General features: G+C 45.9%; 1 long non-coding RNA gene across 1 annotated transcript; it reads right to left on the reverse strand.

Moving 5' to 3' along the window:
• Positions 1–89: 89 nt before the first annotated feature.
• LOC137864296 (uncharacterized) lies at positions 90–13,074 on the reverse strand. The gene is made up of 7 exons (XR_011101411.1): positions 12,966–13,074; positions 10,497–10,565; positions 9,596–9,728; positions 2,689–8,748; positions 1,919–2,013; positions 1,729–1,832; positions 90–1,544 (listed from the first exon to the last, which is right to left on the reverse strand). It is a non-coding gene; the product is annotated as an uncharacterized lncRNA (long non-coding RNA).
• Positions 13,075–19,033: the final 5,959 nt, after the last annotated feature.

Genomic DNA, 19,033 nt, shown 5'->3' on the forward strand with positions numbered 1-19,033 from the left:
TGAGCACAACTGATCTATGTCCCCTGACATGGGATCCCTCAATATCTCTAGGGATCTCTCTGTGCAGTTGACTGCTGATCTGAAATAGAGCTGTTGACCAAAATGAGAAATTTCCTGGGATTGGACAGATCTTGGGTGTAAATAGTCTGAATCATTGTCTGAGACTGGCACTACAGTCTACTCAGCGTTGTGAATTAGCTAGAATTTAGGCTATGGCTCCAAATTAGCAGTTATGGTCATCATTCAATTTTGTGTTCTGGCCTTAGTAGTGTAAACTCGCTACAGCTCTAAAAATAACCTAAAATGCTCACTGAAAACACGTAAATAACTACATTAATCCTTTCCTACAAGTTCCTCCACTTGCATTTCTCCCATCATTGGGAATAAACATGCATTCAGCTGCACAGAGCCAGCTCCTGCTCCTGCTCTCCTGTTCTGATCAGGCATAAAGTTATTTAAAGACCTCTTTTCTTTATTTTTGAGCGCAGATACAGCAACAGAAGGAAAAGCTGGCAAATTTAGCTAAGAATAATGGTGCACTGCTTTACCTAGTTGATTCACTCTCCCCTTTGGGGGTTATATCTTGTTCTGCCTTTTCTTGCAAACATTATGCCGCAATGGTAAACAAAATTACAAACAACTTAGTTCCGTCGTTCAGTCAGAGCAAAGATCAGGCATTTTCCCCAAAGCAATGGTGATTTTTCTGTGGCTGCCAAGATATGCTGCTGGAGTGAAATCTGTTCTGAACAGATGAGACACTCTGGTAAGAAGGCAATAGATCAGCTGTCAGCTCACACATGTATAAGGAGAGATACGGGATGCTCAAGGAGAGATAGCAGCTTTTGCAACCAAGAAGCAAGAACAGGGGACAGGAAAAAAAATATATATAAAAAAAAATAAACACTGATGTTTGAGGAAACATGACAGAACTGAGGCAGATAAACTTAGAATTCAGATCTGGAGGGAGACTTCAAAGAGTGTAAAGACAGGACAGGTGATAAAAGCCACAGAAAGGGAAGAATTTAAAAAATGTTATCTGTCCTTCAGTGGGAGGGTGATACCGAGTGATAAAAGAGTGAAGTTTCTGTTGTGTAGGTTACACACGATCCCCTGCATGGGATGTTTTTCTTTTCAAAAACCTGCATTTATTTACATTTTAATGCCTTTAAACACTCCTCCAGGTACAAAAGTTTAGGGTTGGGGTCTCAATAGTGTTTCAGGTTGCATAGTGCACATCCAAGAGAGCAAGGCAAAACCCATTTTGAGAGCTATGCAAAACCCATTTGCAGAGGACCTTCCACATTTCGTCCTCATTTCGGGAGGACACCTCTGACAACCCGTTGCAAATGGAGTACAAGGACAGGGGGGTCAGAATTGATTTTGCTTGTGGACAGAGGCTCAGCTCCTGTAGATCTCAGAAACGCTGGACTGCGCAGATAGCAAGACAGCAGAGGGCACACTGCAGTCGCCGCAGGTACAGGTTGTCTCCGCTGCAGCCCGTGATCAGACCACACGGTAAGTGCACACACATGTCGCCCGAGGGACTGTTCAGTGAAGGAGGTAAATGTGTCACCCAGAAGGAGACAGACATCAGCCCACAAGAAAGGGGAGGGAAGAGAAAGGAAAGTGGAGAGCAGGATTGTCACAGCTGAGGTGACAGCACGCTGACAATATACGTCAAGGGCAATGTACAGAGCTCCTGAAGAACAACAGATGAGGGGGAGTCACCTGGGGTTTTGTTGCAGAGCATGGGACAATCTGAAATAGCCTTCCATGTCCTGATGGTTTGAAGCATTTCAACTTGGCAAGGCTCTCATCTGTCCTTTCTGAGTCTTTCAGAACAAGAAAGTTAAACAAAAAATTAAAACAACAGCAGCAATAACAAAACCCCATGCTGTGATATCCGATGGACACCCACCAGGAACAACAATGGAGCTGGAGCCTTTACCACGACAGCCTCTGTGAAAGGGCCTGACATGAGGAGAGGATGCTGCCTGGGTGTCCCACGGATGCCTGTGGGCAGGAGGAGCAGTGCCATGTGGGCACAGAGCCCAGTAGGTCCAAGTGATGGTGTGACCCAGTCCTGTTTTCTCAGTCAGAATCCCAAAAGTCCCAAAGTCTCCCTGTTTCAGCCCCAGGAGGCTTGTCCCAATATAAACCGTTTAATTCCCATCTTGTCCTTGCCTTTCAGTTCTTCACTGCAGGAAAATGCCCTTCCTTCTCCGAGCTGCCTGGGCGACTGACAAAGCACCATAGGAGCACGGAAAGGAGACAGGCTTCCTGTCTCCAGCTGTGAATCAAACGGGCAAACTTGTCCACCCTCTGAAGAAACTCTTGCTGTTGCTTTCAGCTGACCTGCGAAGAACAGAGGTGATACCCATGTGCCCACCCAGCATGCAGAAAGTGTGCGGGACATCTCAGTGGCCTCCAACTGATGTGATGGCTTGGAGATATGCCATCAGCTCCCTTTTACGTTCACGTTGTTGATTACCTTTCAAATAAAAACGCTGCTTTGTAGTGGTAAGGCCTCCTTTCAGCATTTGTATATATACCATAAGCTTCATAACATAATAAAGCAAAGCCCTCTTGAGAAAATCAGCTACCCATCCTTGGGGAAAACAATGGATTATCTGCAGAGAAATTGACACTTTTTGGGTCATACCCTGTGTTTCTAATGACAGTGCTCACCATCAGCAGACCTTCCTCGTGGACAGGTAACCAAAGCTTCCCATCATTTCCAAGCCCCCTAGAGCACAGAAAACTCAAGCTGAGGATATTTGTTTCCCTTTCCACACGGCTGGCAAGAGTGATCTTGGTAAAATAAAGGCAGAAGGAAGTGGGCTGGAGCTGGGAAGGCTGAGTGCAGCAAGAGGAAGAAAAAGTTGTGCTGAGAGAGTTCAGCCAGGGCTGGAACAAGGGAAACAAAGAGGAGGTAGGGACAGATATTTAGGGGAACACACTTCACTCTGCCTGAAAAATAACTGCTGCTTCTCCACTATATGCTCTTTTGGAGCATTTTCTGCAAAAGAAAAACCCATTACAACAGGTACAGTTTTATTCCTTAGAAACGTGCCTGTTGGTAGAGCCAAGGAGACAACCCCTCTCTTACAGCGTGTTACAAAACCCCGCCGGCTCCCAACTGCCAAACATTCACCGTTTGTACTGAAATTTTCCATTCTTGCTCCCCGTCTCAGACATGTATTTCCTTTTAAGTTCTTACAGAAATAGCATCCTTGCTTTCTGAAAGAAGGCTTGGGAAAAGAATAGTTTTAACAGCACAGACTTGTTTTTCCAGCCATTCCAGAACGGGGTAGAAATGCAGATAGCTGAAGCAAGAACTTTAGATTAGAGAGAGGAGGCATCTCCATTTATTTTTTTTTTCCTTTGGATCCCTTTTTTTCCTTTTGATCCCTGCTCCCTGTTTGGATTTATCAGCACAAACACCAGAACTTTTTGAGCTACAGCTACCTGGTTGCTTTGGCTAACTGTTACAAATAGCCAGCGGAGCCTGGATGAAATTTCTGGATTCTCATTCCTTTGATTTTACAGAGGAGTTCACACTCCTAAATCTTGGCAGCCTGACGCATTCCTTAAGATGAAGTAAAAAAGCTCCTCCCCTACCATTTTGCGACTTTCCTTTTCTCTTTCCACGCTTGCAGGGTTGCAGCAAGACTACGAAATTTGGCAGGATCCTTAAGCCAGGGTGAGAGAGACAATCTTTTTTTTTTTTTTTTTTTCTTTAATGTGGTCTCTTGAAAATCTGTTCAGATTTTGGGTTGAAGTACAAAACGTCACAAATTTCCACTTCCCATCTGTGACTGGCACAGCGCAGCTTGTGGTTCTGGCCACTCGCCACAACTCCCTGACAGTTTTACTGCCATGTGCAACTCCTGGCCCCGCATCTCCACTCCACCACTTTCCAGAGAGCTTTAATCCAGCTGATCTCCTGCCAGCAGAGAAGATGTGGCCAAGTGTGTGCCCTGGCTTTGGCTAGGGTAGAGTTAATATTCCTCCTAGGAGCTGGTCTCGTTGAATGACTAGAACAAAGGCCCATAGCAGCCTTGTAGCCACAATGGGGAACGATGGACTAGATGGGTGGGCTACAAAGTGGGTGAAAGCAGGCTGGACAGGTGGGCTCGAGGTGTCGTGGTCCATGTTTCAAAGCCTAACAGGAAGCCAGTGAGGAGTAATATTCCTCAGGGGGGCAATACTGGAACCAGTACCATCGAACATCCTCATCTACAGTGTGGAAAAGGAGGCAGAGAACACCTTAAAGAGATCACAGATGATGAGAACCTGTAGCTCAAAGCCACAAAACTTCACTTGTCTCCCAATGTCCTGAGCATTCAACTTCTGCTTGATTAAAGCACTTCAACTTGCAAGTAGTAAATGTGGAGTGTTCCCAGCAAACATAATCCTGTGTTATCTGCAGTGCCTCTGACTTTAAGTCTCCCCCTCTTAGTCTCTAGTTCCTGCTCCACATCTTAGGAATTAATCCAGGGAAGGAGGCAGCTCCTGGCTCTTCTGCAGCTGCCTGGTGGCTGCCTGGGACCCTCCTGAGCACTGGGAGCACACGCAGGACTTCAGTGGTCACTGGCTGGCACCCCTGTCACCTCTCCCTCGAATCCTGTAGCTAATGCTTCCTTAATTTGCTCATCTGTAAAGTACTTAACATCCATCCACTGAATTATGGTTTGGATCCACATACATGGGTGTGCACATACAAGAGGAAACTGGATCCCAGTACCACTTCCAGTCTTAAAACCTACCTGCCCATCTCTACATCCCCTCTACAAATGAAGAAGCTCAGATGATAACATATGCTGTAATTTGATTCAAATAAGGGGCAGCTGGAGGAGGTAGTGGATGGAAGAAGAAGAGCTTGTTATTGCGTATAAACTCTATTGTGTCATTTGATGAGCATGTCCCTTCTGGCTTAAATGGCCTTCCTGCTGCTGACAATGTTTCTAAGGCCAGCTCAGAAACTGTAAATCATAACCAGCATTAGCTGTACAATTCAATGCATGTCTTCATCAATAGCTGGCTCCCGGGCTCTTCATGACCCCAGCGCTTGACACATCGATCACACAGGCAGCACTTGATGTTCCAGGGACTTCTCCTAAGCCATCCCACCCCGCTATCTTTGTCTGAAGAACCGCAGACATTGTTCTAGACCGAGTTAATATTGTCTTTGTGGGATTTGCCACACTGATGGAAAATATGTTAGCTAATGGCGTAGCTAAACAAAACCTACCTCCTGACAATAACTCACAATAAGCAGGCTGTGGTAACCCCTGTACTGAATACAGCAATTGTCAGTTGCTGCCAATAACACAACACACGATTCATTCCTTGCAGTACTGCTTCCATTTGAGCCACAATGCCTGATATTTCCTTCTACTCATGCTTTCAAGCCATGTCAAAAAATTATGTTTACCATTTACTTTCTTTTTGCAAGGCACTACAGCAAAATGCCTCTTACCAACCTTTTTTTTTTTTTTTCCGGTTCATTGTATCCATTTTCCTAGGAATCACTGTTTGTCCTTACCCTTCAGCCTTAGCCTTTTCTCTGCAGACATTTTTTTTTTTTTTCTCATTCCAACAGCCTGCAAGAGCCAAGGGAGCTTGTTAGTCTTGAGCAGGTCAGTCTGCTTTCCTTGTTTCTTTCTAAAATCCAGCACATCCCACACTCTGCTTCTCTCACTATTTCTAATAACTTATTTGTAGGCACTGTAGTGCTGGACTTTCACACGTATTTCCTCCTCAAACTCTTCCTCCTCTTTTCTCCTTAGTCTGTAAGAAATTTCTTTCCTGAAACAGCTTCTTCCTTGAAGTCATTCTAGAAGAATTTGACTTCCTTGATTATTTTGTTCACTTTTAAGTTGATTTTTTTTTCTGATTTTAGAATGATGTGGCTTGGTGGTACAGAAGCATGAGGCTTGTGAAGAACTTTTTTCCTAGGGGCCTGTGATTTACTTACAGTCTTAGCCTGTCGTCCAGTAGGTGACAGATAAAATCCTGACATCCAGGCAATGGCAAGATAGTGCTTTTCTAGGAAAATAGCTTTGCAGCATTGCCTTCAGTTCATCCATGTGCTACCAGAGCTCTTCCTATTACTTTACCTGTCTGAAGTGGTATTTTCCTTGCTTTCACCATGATTTAGCCCGCTTTCAAAGCAACTGTTTCCTTGTACTACCCCTTCCTCATTTGTACCCTCTCCCCAGTTATGAGCAGTGAATTTATGCTATTCGGGGTATAAATCTTGAGGGCTGCGTCAATATTCCTCGCGCAGTTGCTGACTTCCAGAGGGAGGCTGCTGTTCGTTCGCTGCTGTTTTCATTTTGAATCAAACCTGATGCCTTCTCTTTCTGCAGTGTGGCCAAAACAATTCAGTTCCTCTGGGTGGATTTGCATTTTGCTGTGGCTTAATTTTAGAATACATTCCCTGCTTCTCGTAGGTAATGCTATTAGGGTGTTTTTTTTTTTCTGTCATGTTTCTCTCTGGGTCTGTCATGCATAAGAATATCATCAGGAGTGGCTACAGCTCTTCACAGTCTTTATTTTGTGAATAATTTGGGGCATATCTCTAAGACAGGCGATATTTTAAGAAGCAGGCACTTGAAGTTCTGCCTTCTTAAAGTCACCAGCATCCTGCTTCCTTGGTCCAGCCCAGACTGCCAGTGCCCAGACTGAATGTTTAGCACACGGCGTGCATTTGCTGTAGAGAACAGATAGGTGACCTCATCTTGGGCCGTAAATAGCACCGTTTTTTCCTTATGGCTTTCTTTGTGTCTCAGTAGTCTATGCAGCTACGGATAATAATGAGGTTTCTCCATTTTTTCCTGTGATTATTGTGCAAAATCAGCCCAGTGCTTCTTCCACTCTCTCATCCATCTTTAGCTACAGCATGGGCTCTCTCCTGCAGTCCTTTCTCAGTCGTGCCAGTGGTGGGTGCAACCGGGTTCATAATTCTAGGTGGCTGCTGCTCTGTTGCAGGGAGGGGCTGTGCTGGCAAGGGGATCCCGAGGGACCCCGGGGATGTCATCCTCAGCAATTCCTGCTGAATCAATTCCCTCGCAGCAGAGTGTGTTTTCCACCTTACCCCATGCCTTGAAAATCCAGTAAAGTATTTCATTTCCTCCAGCAGACCGGGATTGTTTTATCAGATTTCAGGAACGGAAGGCTTTTGGTCCCAGGACTGGTTTTGCTGGCATTTCTATAGCACAGAACTTGAGATATTCGACATTTTGATATATATCTGCATGAAACCCCGTACTTCCCTGCTGTGCCAAACAGGCCATCTCTGCGTCGCTCCACTCTCACGGTGGAGTTCTCGGGGTGGTTCAGGATGTGTTTTTTTCCTTTAGCCTGCCTCACGCAGACAGACTACCGAGAGCAAAGCCCGCTTGGGGCTCTGCGCAATGCCATGTGTTGCACCAGTGTCCTGCTGGCGTGCCTTTGCTACATGCTTCCCTTTAAAACCTGGATGTGGCTCAGGCTTTCTGCTCGCTCCTTCTTCTCTCAGCGATGTGCATGCCTGTCTGCTGTCCGTGCCTCTCTGTTTTAGGAGGTACCGCCCCATGTCCAGCACTAGCAAGGGCTCCTAGATGCCTGTGTTGTCCAAACAACCTCTGTTCAAATGCTAAATTGTTCTTCATTCCTGATTTTCTCTGTGTCTCTTTCTGGCTGGGTCCTGTTAAGATCTTATCCTTCAGCACATCTTCAAGGCAGTTTTTGTTATTGCCTCAGCTATCCACTCACTATCTGTCTCAGCCTGCCCGGGGCTTTTTTCCTAGAAAATTTGGGCTTGTGCATAAACTTTTTCCTTTGGAGAGCTTCCATGCGTGCTCTGTTTCTCTCCACAGCATTATGTCACCCCGTTTGCCCTTGCAGCCTCTCCAGTCCCCACGGATCACAAAAGGCTTTGCTCCACCCCACTTCTTTTGCTGTTTTTCCAGAAACTGGACTCTGCTCACCCCAAAGCAGAAGCAGGGGAAGCGCTCGAGGGGGGCTGTGAAGGTCAGGGTCTGGCTCCTTGCACAGACCTCAGCAAGAGGAGTGCGTGTGCGCACACCCCAGCGAGGCAGCTCCCATCATAAATCACTCCTCCCTTTGCTCCCATCCAGCCACAACAGCACAGCCACACAAAACAGCCCAATACGTCCTCTTGCTGGACTTCTGGAAAGGTGGGGCTTACTGAAAGGGGTCTCCTCTTTCCATCTGACAGGTCAGAGGTGGCCAGAAGCCTCCGAGGGAGCAGCAGAGGAGGAAGAGAAGCGCTGCAGCAGCAGATCAGCTGAACAGGACCATGCAGGACCCTGGGAGAAGTCAGTGGGAAAGAGGCTGCTGTTTGGCTTCTTTCAGCAGCCTGATGGCTGTTGCAAACCTTCTGCCTTGCAGGGAGAGGCTCAGACATCTTTCTTCCTGAGTCACGCTATCAGGGGACTGGCAAATGATGGAGTTTAGAGGTAATCATGCTCAAAAGCCCAATCAGATGAAAAATGTGCCCACTGGCTCTGCAGGCACAAAGCCCAGTGCCAGCAACAGTAAATACGGGCCCCGAGCTGTAATACAAGCAATAAATAACAGCACCAACGAGGGCTGGATTTCTCTTGTTAAGCTGGGGAAACTCTACTCAGACGCCGCCTTTGTGCTGGTGTAAAATGTATGTAAACTGAGAGCAGAACCGAGCCCCGGGAGTCTAGATCTTACTTCATGCAAGAGAGGCTGTTCAAGAAGTACTCCTCCCTGAAATCAGAGGGAAGTTATTGTGTTGTTTGGCACCTGCCCAAAGTGATTTCATTTTCTGTTGGGGATTAAGATGCATTAATAGCCTGAAGGCAGCACTTTCCTTGCCAAAAATGTCTTTCTCCCCCCCAGCCTTGCTTTAAATATGAGGGCTTGCGGGTCAGGAGTGAACACCCAGCAAGTATAACTCCAGCTATCAAATTAAAGTGCAGCGGTATCATTTTCTTTTGAGCAAACACTGAGTTAATTAAAATGTGCACTCTGAACTTGGCAGATTTCACATTACTCATGAGAAAGGTACAGGCCTGCGTGTTGCAAAGGCAGACTAAAAATAACCAGCGACACAGCACCTGAATGACAGCCTGTAAGGCGAAGCCACACTAAAAGTTTTTCTGGCACAGCCCTATCTCTAAGACTGTCATTTACCTTCAGCCTGCTCTCTGCCCTGACCAATACAGCAAAGCTGGCAAAAGCCCTCGTGGAAATGCGATTGTGCTGGCCAGAAAATCCTTTCAGCAGCAGAGCTGTGCTCTTGTTGGGGAAATGGCACAACCCACACGGGCCAAAGCCCTCCTGACCTGGGGAAGTCTCCCATTGAGCCTGGAGAGGGAGCTGAATCCCCAGAGAGCCACTGTGTCAGGTGGGACTGGACAGATGTGGGGCAAGAAACCCGGCGAGCCCAATGTCACCAGAGCCGGTGCTAAATAAAAGCAGCAATCTCGGTGCTGACAGAGCCAAGGCAATTTTGCTTTAGGGTTTTGTGCAAAAGATACTGCAAAGGGAGAGTAGCATTTCTCTTGAATACCATATTAATAAACGTCTGTGCACAGACCAGAGAATGACTTACCCTTTTTCCCCCTTCCCAAACTGTGTTCAATTACTTTCCCCTTATAATCTGGGTTCGGTTTATTTCTGCAGTGACATCCAAGTATGAAATTTTCCTTCTCTCCGCTGCACCTGTCACTCTCCGGCAGATTGATCTGAAAACACAAAGGCACTTTAGTCATCTGAAAATCCCAGGCAGCAATGTTTTCGTTCCTACCTGTGTAAATCTGGGGCAATCTCATCTGCTTCAGTACACCCGTTTGATAGCTGAAGGAAGCCAAATAGCTGGCTGAAAAGCATGGGCTGTGAAGGCTGGCTGGCTTGCTGTACATCCAGAACAGCTCAAGAACAAAATGTTTTTCTGTTGCATGGTGCGATGACGTGCCAGCCCTCAGCTGGGAACTAGAGGGGTCCTTATAAAAGATGCTCCAAGGGGGGATAGTAAGTAGAGGGGAGTGGGTGTGGTAGGTTGTAGCAGAGACATAGCAAATCTCTGATGAACGACTTTGGGTGTATTTACCACGTAATTACTGCACAGCCTAGCCCCTGGACAGGTAGGTGCCAGACACCGGGAGCATCTGTTCATCCCCAAGACGTCCTCTTATCTTTGCCCTTGCCTCCGCAAAGTGAACAGGAGCGTGTGTGGAATTCACTGCATCTATTATGCACTGAGTGAATAACAAGAAAGTGTTTGATTCTCGTCTAAAAGCATCATCTGCAATAGATCCCACTCTCACAGAAATGATGAGGCTTTAGGAGGTGTGTTGGAAGTGTGGGCATTAAGCAGAAGAAAGCAGCTTCGTTGTAAGAAGGGTTTCAACCAAAAGGAAAGCGAGCCAACACCCAGCTGCAAAATAAAAAACAAGTGTCACGTCAAAGTATGGCTAAGGAGGGAGACGTGTTGCATCTCTAAAGGCACTCACAAGGAGAGGAATCCAAGTGATGAAGTCCCAACAGGCTCATATCAGGAGCAGGTCGCTCTGCTAGGTCCCCTTGTAAAAGGAAAACAAAACGGCTCGTCAAGAACTTGCTGAAATAACAGGCAGGGAATGGCTGTCTGGGGGCTGCCAGGTTTCGAAGGGATGCTTAACTTGATGGAGGAGACATCTGGAGGTGCGGATGGGCAGAGTGCCACGCTCTTGTGGAGGACACCTCTGCCATCCTCACGGGCTTGCTCAGCCTATTTTTTTTCTCCTTGGACAAAGCAAACTTTGGTATCTGGATCAGTCTGCTCTCACAGAACAGCCATGGTCTGTGTAGCAAGGCCTGGAGCAAGCTGGTGCCAGAGCTGCTTCCCCTTCCTTACACAGCAGCAAACTGGGAAATGCCATCTCCTGCCAGGAACGGTGCTGCACTCCGTAGGGTGCATTTTGCTGAACCTGGAGCGAATCCTGGGCTTTAGCCCACACCCTCAGAGATAATTTACATGTCAACAGCAGCTAGGATCAGTCACAGAGCATGGTTTGCTTCAAATCAGCGTCATAGCCAGGGACCAAATCCATTCTGGAGCACCTTCAACAGGGGCATTTCAATAGCAGAGCTGGTTTCCTTAACCTGATCTCCTATTTTCCTGGTCACAAGTATAAAATGCACAGGTATGGTCTCATCAAGAGGTTTGGCCGCCCCTGTTGCCTTCAGGGTGGATGTTCATCCTATAATCTCCCTCAGATTTGTTGATGTTGAAATGTCACCTGTGTAAATCTATCGCAGTTCAGGCCACGCAGAATCCGGTCCATGGAGCCTCGCTTGAGCACCGTGAGGCCAAATGGGAACTGTAGAAGGTGTGTCTTCCAAAAATCATCACAAAAGTTGTCAGCTTGGCACTAGGGCGAGGGGAAACTTGCTGAAAATTGCTGTGCAGCAAGCAGACGAGACCCCTGCATCGGTGCCAGCATCACCCTTGTGTTGGTGACCAAAAGCCACTGCCATCCCACCATGAATCACAGCCGTGGTGCCTTTGGCAGCAAAAGGACTGCTTGGACGTTATTTTCCTAGCCAATTAACAACCCTAGCTAGCAATTAGGCAGTACAGATGATGACAGACGGGCTGGTGCTTCAGCTTGTGTTTAGATTTACTAGTGCAGACAAAGCCTCTGCTAATACGGTGGGCCAAATCCGGCGCACTTTTACAGGGGCTTTGGCTGAGTGGTAGCCCAGTGCATTCAGCCAAGGGCAAAACACATGGCTGAGAGCAGGCTATAACAATAAACAGATTTTTTTTTTCTTGCAACATAATAAAAAGTCATCTTAGGAAGATAAAAGTAGGGCTGTGTGTGTGCCAACCAGCACTTCTTAGCATAGGGAAGAAGTAATAAATATCACTGGCTGGGGGGCCATGGGCTCTCCTGGAAGCCCAAAGCTTGTTTCCTTCCCTTCCTTTCCCTTCCCTTAGGAAGGAGGCTCTGTAGGAGCCTATAGTCTATAGGACACTATAGGAAATGTAGGAATCTTCCCTGGAGATTCCTATAGCTGCAGGGACTGCCCATGTTTTGGTGCTGTATCATTGCCATCATTCTGCAGGGACAAGTGCACTGAGACAGTATTTTAATAGCTCGTTATAAAAAAACCTCTTTGCGAGCTGAAAGCACGTTGGCCAAATGTGGATTTGGGTCTAAAAGGTTGGCTCCAAACCTCTCATGAAATATATAAATAATTCAAGGGATTGATATCCTGCATCCTCAAACAATAAAGTCCTCAAACAAGAAAAATCTACGCAGAAGTGAAAGGCAGAAAGGAAGCTGAAAGTCCTCCTTTCTATTTCTCCAGGTAATTTAGGATCCTTAAAAATTGCTTTCAAGTTGCAAGAACAGCTTTTGCTATTGCAAAAATAGACAGCCATTGCTAGCTGCTTGTGCGAAAAGAAGCTGAATGCCCTCTGCTAAACAATATTTTTTGTCCTGCTTTTTTTTTGCTTATGAATTCTGAATTTCAAGCATTTGTTTTCCTGAACTTTCTGTGGGAAACAGAAAATCTTGCAGTAGTACTATAAAAGTAATATAGCAGTGGGTTAAAAATTTAACTTAGAATCAATTTCTGTTCTTGCTACTCTGTTAAAATGACTTTTGTCTGCTTTATGATAAAAAAAAAAAAAAAAAGTTTAGCTCAAGCAGCAGAGAAGCAGTAAGGGGAATAGATATGTTTCCTTGCCCTTTAGTTCAGATCTGACAAAATTCTTATTTCTCCACTGACTCTTCAGCAAAACCACTACAAAATCAACAATTTCCAGGCTTGGCATTTCTGCTTGAAAAGAAAACTTAGGCAGAAAAAATACCGAAGCAACAAGCCAACATTTTTATATTTTCTATATATTTTGCAAAGAAATAAGAAGTGAAGAACGGTGCAGTCTCTTCCTGTTTGTGGGACACCTTTAGAAATAAATCTCTATCTGTTACCTTATCATCTGGAACCAGTCTGCACAGGTCCATTGGGTTCAGCAGCCCAAGCAGCCCGCTGTGCAAGGAGCTAGAAAAAAAAAAAAAAAAAAATCATTTATAAGCTAAGAGGCTATTGCAGCAGCCTTCCCTGGCAATTAATTTCAGGTGTGACTGACCAGAAAGCTTTCTCACCTGAGCTGCTTTAATTATCTCCAAGAGTGCTATAACCATCCCTAAGCTCTCCTGGGTGTGACTCCACAACTTAATATCCCCATAATCAGGGAGTTATGTGTCCAAGCACAGATCTGGAGATCTGTGCAGCCACAGGGCTGTGCAAACCTTTTTGGATGTCTACAGACGTGTTCCTTGCACCTCCAGCATCAGGCTGACGCAGTGTTGGTGCTCTTTATTGCTGCTGAAATGTTGAGAGTGAGGCAAGGATGTGAGAAACTGTGTGGACTCTTGGAAACTTCTTTCTTGTTTCATTCTTCTGACTTACTTTTCAGGGTCAGCAGGCCTAGTCCGGATGCTGCACAGCGAGGAGTGGAGATTTTCCTCAAGGTTTTAAACTTATTTCTTCCCTGATCTGCCACCAGAGGGCACGGCTCGCTTCCCTGCAAGGCGAAGCACCAGTCAACTGCAGGGGTTTTGCCTGCTGGAAAAGCCTGGTGCCCTTTACCTCCCTCTGCCCTCCGTGCCTCCTTTGGCCGGACCTGAAAACCTGTCCGAAAAAAAAAAAAGAAAGCACCTGCTCTCCAACGATGGCATCATCATTTTTTTGGGAGCTTGTTGATTAGAATAATGAAAAATTGCTTTAAAGCATCACAAATCAAATGAAACAGAAATGGTATCAGTGTATCAATAAACGTTATTTCCATTTTTTTTTTTTTTTTCAGTGATAGATACGAATGGGAATTTGGTTGTAAAAGGACAAATAAAAGGCATTCTTTAATATTTCCGTGTCAAAGTGCTCGGTATCAGAGCCTGCTGCGATGGAAAAGACGAGGAGTCTTCAGATGGGTGACTTAGGGCATACAGATTTCCCAAGCAATGAATTTCCATGGAAATGATCAGGCTGCTAAAAATAAATACCAGGAAATCGAAAGGATCCACTCCACGCAGGCAGAAATGTGTATAAATCAGCATTTCGTCAATGCTCACCATAGGGCATCAGCAGGTTTTTAATGGGTGTCTCACACATCTGTTTTCGTCCCCTGTCTCTGAGAAGCCGTCTCTGGGCACACAGGGTGTTAAGGCTGGGCTGCAAATGCCCTGCAAGGCCCTGAGGATGGCGTGGGCAGATGCCCACAGCTCGATCCAGCCCCTGCTTCTGCTCCACGCTTGGTCTCCGGCCTCGGAGCCGGAGTTAAGCAACAGCAGTAAGAGCACATCAGCATCGAGGTAAATACCCTGTGATGTGACCCGTGGTTTCTTTGGGTAGCTCCTGCCCATCACGAGGTGACTAAAAATACTCCCTCAGTCCCCTTTTAAGCCTACATCCCTCCGTTGCCAAATGGCTCTTAGCTTTCTCTGCCAACAGCACGATATAGGTGGTGCTGAGGGACTTTGCTCTGGCAGCGCTGAGATCCCACTGCATTAATCTCAGACGAAGGAAATGTCCGGTGCTAAAAAGAGTTCCAGGTGTATGTCCAAATATTAGGCCATGTGGGCAATTTGAAACACCCCTGGGCAAAACTTCTGAATTAGGAATTCAGCAAAAAAAAGCTGGACCGCCTCCTGACCTGGTCCACCAGGCAGCGAGATAACTCAGGCATCAAATCCTCTTTCTGCACAGCGCTTTGGATGGGGAGGTTCAGCTCTAATGGTGCTTTTGCAGTGACTGGAGGGGATTCTTCACTGAGTTTCCCATAGATAAACTCTTGCTTCAGCTCTTGGACACTGGGCAGTGTCTCCTGCAACAGCAGGGTTAAACCTCCAGAGGGTTATGTAGCAACCACGATGCTCCAGGTTTACTCTGGGGCTCCTTGCAAACCTGAACAAGCAACCTCACACTGAATAAAGGGCTCTGTTTAAGAAAGGATCGTGAGTTTTCATCCCCCCCCCCCCCCCCCCCCTAATTTTGTTTTCTTTGGTGAAACAGCAGCTGGGGAAGCTCAATTGCAACCCCGGTGTTATTTTCTGAAGCAGATCCTAATTTCAGTGCTCTACATAGGAACAATAGGAAGTTCCTCTGGAAGCAAGAGCACTGCAGCTTCTTTAAAGCCATTGGTGTCTTGGCAGCAGCTATTTTTACCAGCAGAAAGCAGCCCAGGGTTAAGAATGAAGCTGCAGAAGAAGCACTACCCATCACAGCTCCGGTCTGCTCAGTGCTCCTATTATAAACCTTTTATTTTTTCCCTCTAGGAATTTTTACTTGGGCTGAAACCCAGCATACATAAAACTGGCCAAATTACTGTTGATCCTTATTACTTTTACTGTTGCTGCAGAGATGCATCTTGAAAAGATGTGTGAGGTTGTGAATGAGACTGGGCTTCCCTTCCTTTTTGAACCCTTCCACTAGTTTGAGACCATATTGCTCCAAACCCTCTCCCCATTCAGCTATGCATATTGCTGACTACCTAATGGCAAAGAATTCCAGACTTTATTAAAGACTGATCTTTTTGCTGCCAGACGTGATTACAGAGCTTGTTTTGATTCTCTTTCGGTCCCTGCAGGGTAGCGTGAAGGCTGGTAGAAAAGCTCTCCTTCTCCAGGAAGCAGCTTCACTGCATCGCTGCCATTTACCTCCTGCTTTCTGCAGAGATTCACTGATTTTGTCTCAGGAGAGGCAGAAGTTGTTTCAGGTCAATAGCAGCCCTCTTTGAGCATGACCCAAGCACGCTCCAGCAAACCAGGCCAGCCTGTGTAGACTTTCATCACTCATGCAGAAAGGAGCAACTTAAAGTTCCTTCAGAAAGTGAAGCACCAGTTACAGGCGATTGTTGAGGAGATCGATAACAAGAAAATAAAAATATAAAGCAAATTTGCTGATTTAACATTGCTTTTCTGCACTTCTAAAGCCAAAGCAGGGATGCTGCCAGACGCCAGCGTTTTTCTGGATGTCTCATCCCGGTCTGCCTTTGCTGCCTTCGGAGAGACACAGTGCAGCAGGAATTGATTTGAGGAAGTGTAGAGAAATGGCAGTGTTTGCTGAAGGGAGCATTCTTGTATTTTTATCACGATGATATTTCTGGCCTTGGTTAAAAAAAAAACAAAACAAAACAAAACAAAACAAAACCAACAACCTTCAAAATAACAAAAACTTGTATTGTTTTATTCTCCGTTATCCCTCTCTCTTCCTTCTTGTTTTTTTTTTTCTCTGTTTTCCTTAGCAGCTCGTAGATGGAGGAGAAAGGGAGGTGAAAAATAAACAAGCAAAAATATTTGTTTAATAGAAGGAAGGAAGGGTGTTTCTGTTTTCTGCCAAATAAAACAGGAATGTTGCATCAAAACAGAAAACCTGTGAAAGTGGTGGTGATGGAGGAACGCCACCAGCCTATTTCTGGCACTGTTTTTATCACCACCATCATTAACCCACTGTGCTCTCAGCACTGCCCCTCACTGCTAGGAAACGCTGATGGTACCTTCAGAAGTCCTGGGGTAGATCCAAGGACCCCTAGTAAATGAAAGCAAGTTAGGAAGAACATGAATGCCTCTGCTGCCAGAGTGTCATGTAAGAGGATGGAGTGAGGGGCAATAGGAGAGTTTTTAGGTAATTTTTCCCCTTGGCAGCTGCCTTCCCCACTCCCCCCAGCCAGACACGTGCAACCTGATGGATGCAGGGTTCTGCAATGCTAAGGGACGCTTCTGTCTTCATTTACATTCCTGATTTATACACCGATAACAAGAGCCCGAAGGAAGCACTGCTCTGCCATTCTCTCTCTGCAGGTCAGAAGTTTAAGGTTTTGAGTGTTGCCATCATTTCTTAAGCAATAAAATAGCCAGGCTGCATCGTGTATATCTTTCCCACTAGCTGGCATTCCGCAGCAACAGCCTCATTTGTATTCTGTCTTTCACTTGAGGAAAAAAAAAAAAAAAAAAAGAAAGAAAAAAAGCCACTCTGCATTGCCACAACTAAGTACTTCCCCACTGCGATACAGAGATTGCCAAACAGTCGCACTAAATTCAACGTGTCCCTGCTAACACATTTTATTCATACTGATGGCCTGCTTCGCAGTGTGCTCTCAACGCCTTGCGTTAAAATTTAACCTCCAGACTCTTAACAAAATATATACAGCAAAATAAAGTGAGTATCCTATTCTGTACAGCTGTGCAGTGGAAATGCCGCTCCTTCAAGGCTGATCCAGCGCGGATTTCAGGCTGGTTTTTGGGGTTGTTCCCCACAGTTTTCACCCGTGTGTTTGGGCAGAACTTACAGGAGGATCCTTCAGGCAAAATCAAGGCTGTGCAACATTCGGCCCTGGGCTACAAGAGCCACGTCACCCCGACACACTATTTTCTCTGGGGGGTTGGAAAAGAATTCACCTCACCTAATTTTAGCCATTTAAAAGTAGATGTGTCTAGGCTGAATGAGACTCATTCCAGAGGCCATGAGGAAAGACAGGTCCTCTAGGGGATGGCTCACAGCCTCCTAGACACGTCTCATGGTAGAAGGACTCATGGTCTTGAGCTTCCTCCACCATGTCGGATAGAAGAAGGTGAAGTTCACAGTGAAATTCAAATTGAATGGGACAGATCTAGCCTTTTGTGGACAGAGCAAAACAGCTGGGTGGAAATAGAGGGGAAAAATAGTCAGCTGGTGGCAGTGCTGTGTGTCAGGAGCAGCAGGCCAGAGAAGATTCCTCTCTGTACAGTGTGTGAGACATTTCCTGCAACACTTGGCTTTCCTCTCCTTGAGAGCTGTGGAGAACAGCTAGGGGAAGCCTAGGAATAATATTCTTCCTTGGCTGGTCAGGCACTTCTACCACAGACGTAGACTTAGCCAATAACAGGACTCATCCTTAGACATTCAGCTTTTTAATTGCCAGGATACTTATATTCTAAGACCTCTTCCTTACCCCCTCTAGTTTCTCCTCAGCGCTGTGTGACTATTAACAGGCTCCCCTAGGAGGAGCTGGAAGCAGAGAGAGAACTATGAGCATGAATTATAGGATGAGATGCTACAATCGATGTCCTGCAAGCAAGTGGAGACGAGCTGTTCACTGACGGGTTCTCTTTCCTCCACCAGAGCTGCCCAGGCAGCTCCAGCTCCTCCCCAGCTTGGGCAGCTCAGCCACAGCCATAATTCAGCGCGAGTCAAAAATTTTATTTCAGCAGGAACAGCTGAAACAGCAGAGGGCTTCTTGTCACCGTCTCTGGACATGCCCAGGAGAGGCAGAAATGGTTTGTTTAATGCTGTCTCTCATTACTCCTGGCAGTTTATGACTCATTAAGTGTCCTAGTTTTGTAACTAACTCCTGCTGAGCTCAACACTTGATGTACATTTATGGGTGGCCTGTTGGCTGTAATAACGATTGAACTATCTATAATTCCCCTAACCACGTTAACTCCTTCCTTTGTGTGCCAGGTTTCCTTTAAACGGCTGTAAGATAAAGATACTGGGGACCTTGGTTCTTAGCGCTGAATGAATTACATTTACCTGGACAATTTATTAACATAGCTGTATACTGCAATTAGACACACTCATTTCTAAGCCTAGATAAACTGTGCTGTATCCCAATACCTTTTACACTGCTCCCCTTCTCATTCAAGCCTTGGATTTAACTGTGGGTTTATCCATGCAGGTGGATGACTGATATTAATTCCACACAGACGAAGGTTGGCAGCATACACATCAGTATTCAGACCCTCGTATGGAGCGGGAACAGGAACCAAATGACCCTTCCTGCCCATTACAGGTAGAAATTAGAAGTAAGAGACCTCTGTTTGGGAGCTCTCTTGTGATATGAGTGACCTTGTCAGCTTCTGCCCTTCTTTCCAGCTTGCTTTCTTTCTAAACTCAATGAGAATTCAAAACAGAGCCCAGCAACGTGTTGACCCAACCCGACAACTAACACAAACAGGGCAACCACAAGCACTCCACAGAAATTTGACAGACACAAGTATTTTTTGAGATGACAGCATAT

Source organism: Anas acuta, chromosome 1, assembly GCF_963932015.1.
Source record: "Anas acuta chromosome 1, bAnaAcu1.1, whole genome shotgun sequence".
NCBI lineage: Eukaryota > Metazoa > Chordata > Aves > Anseriformes > Anatidae > Anas > Anas acuta.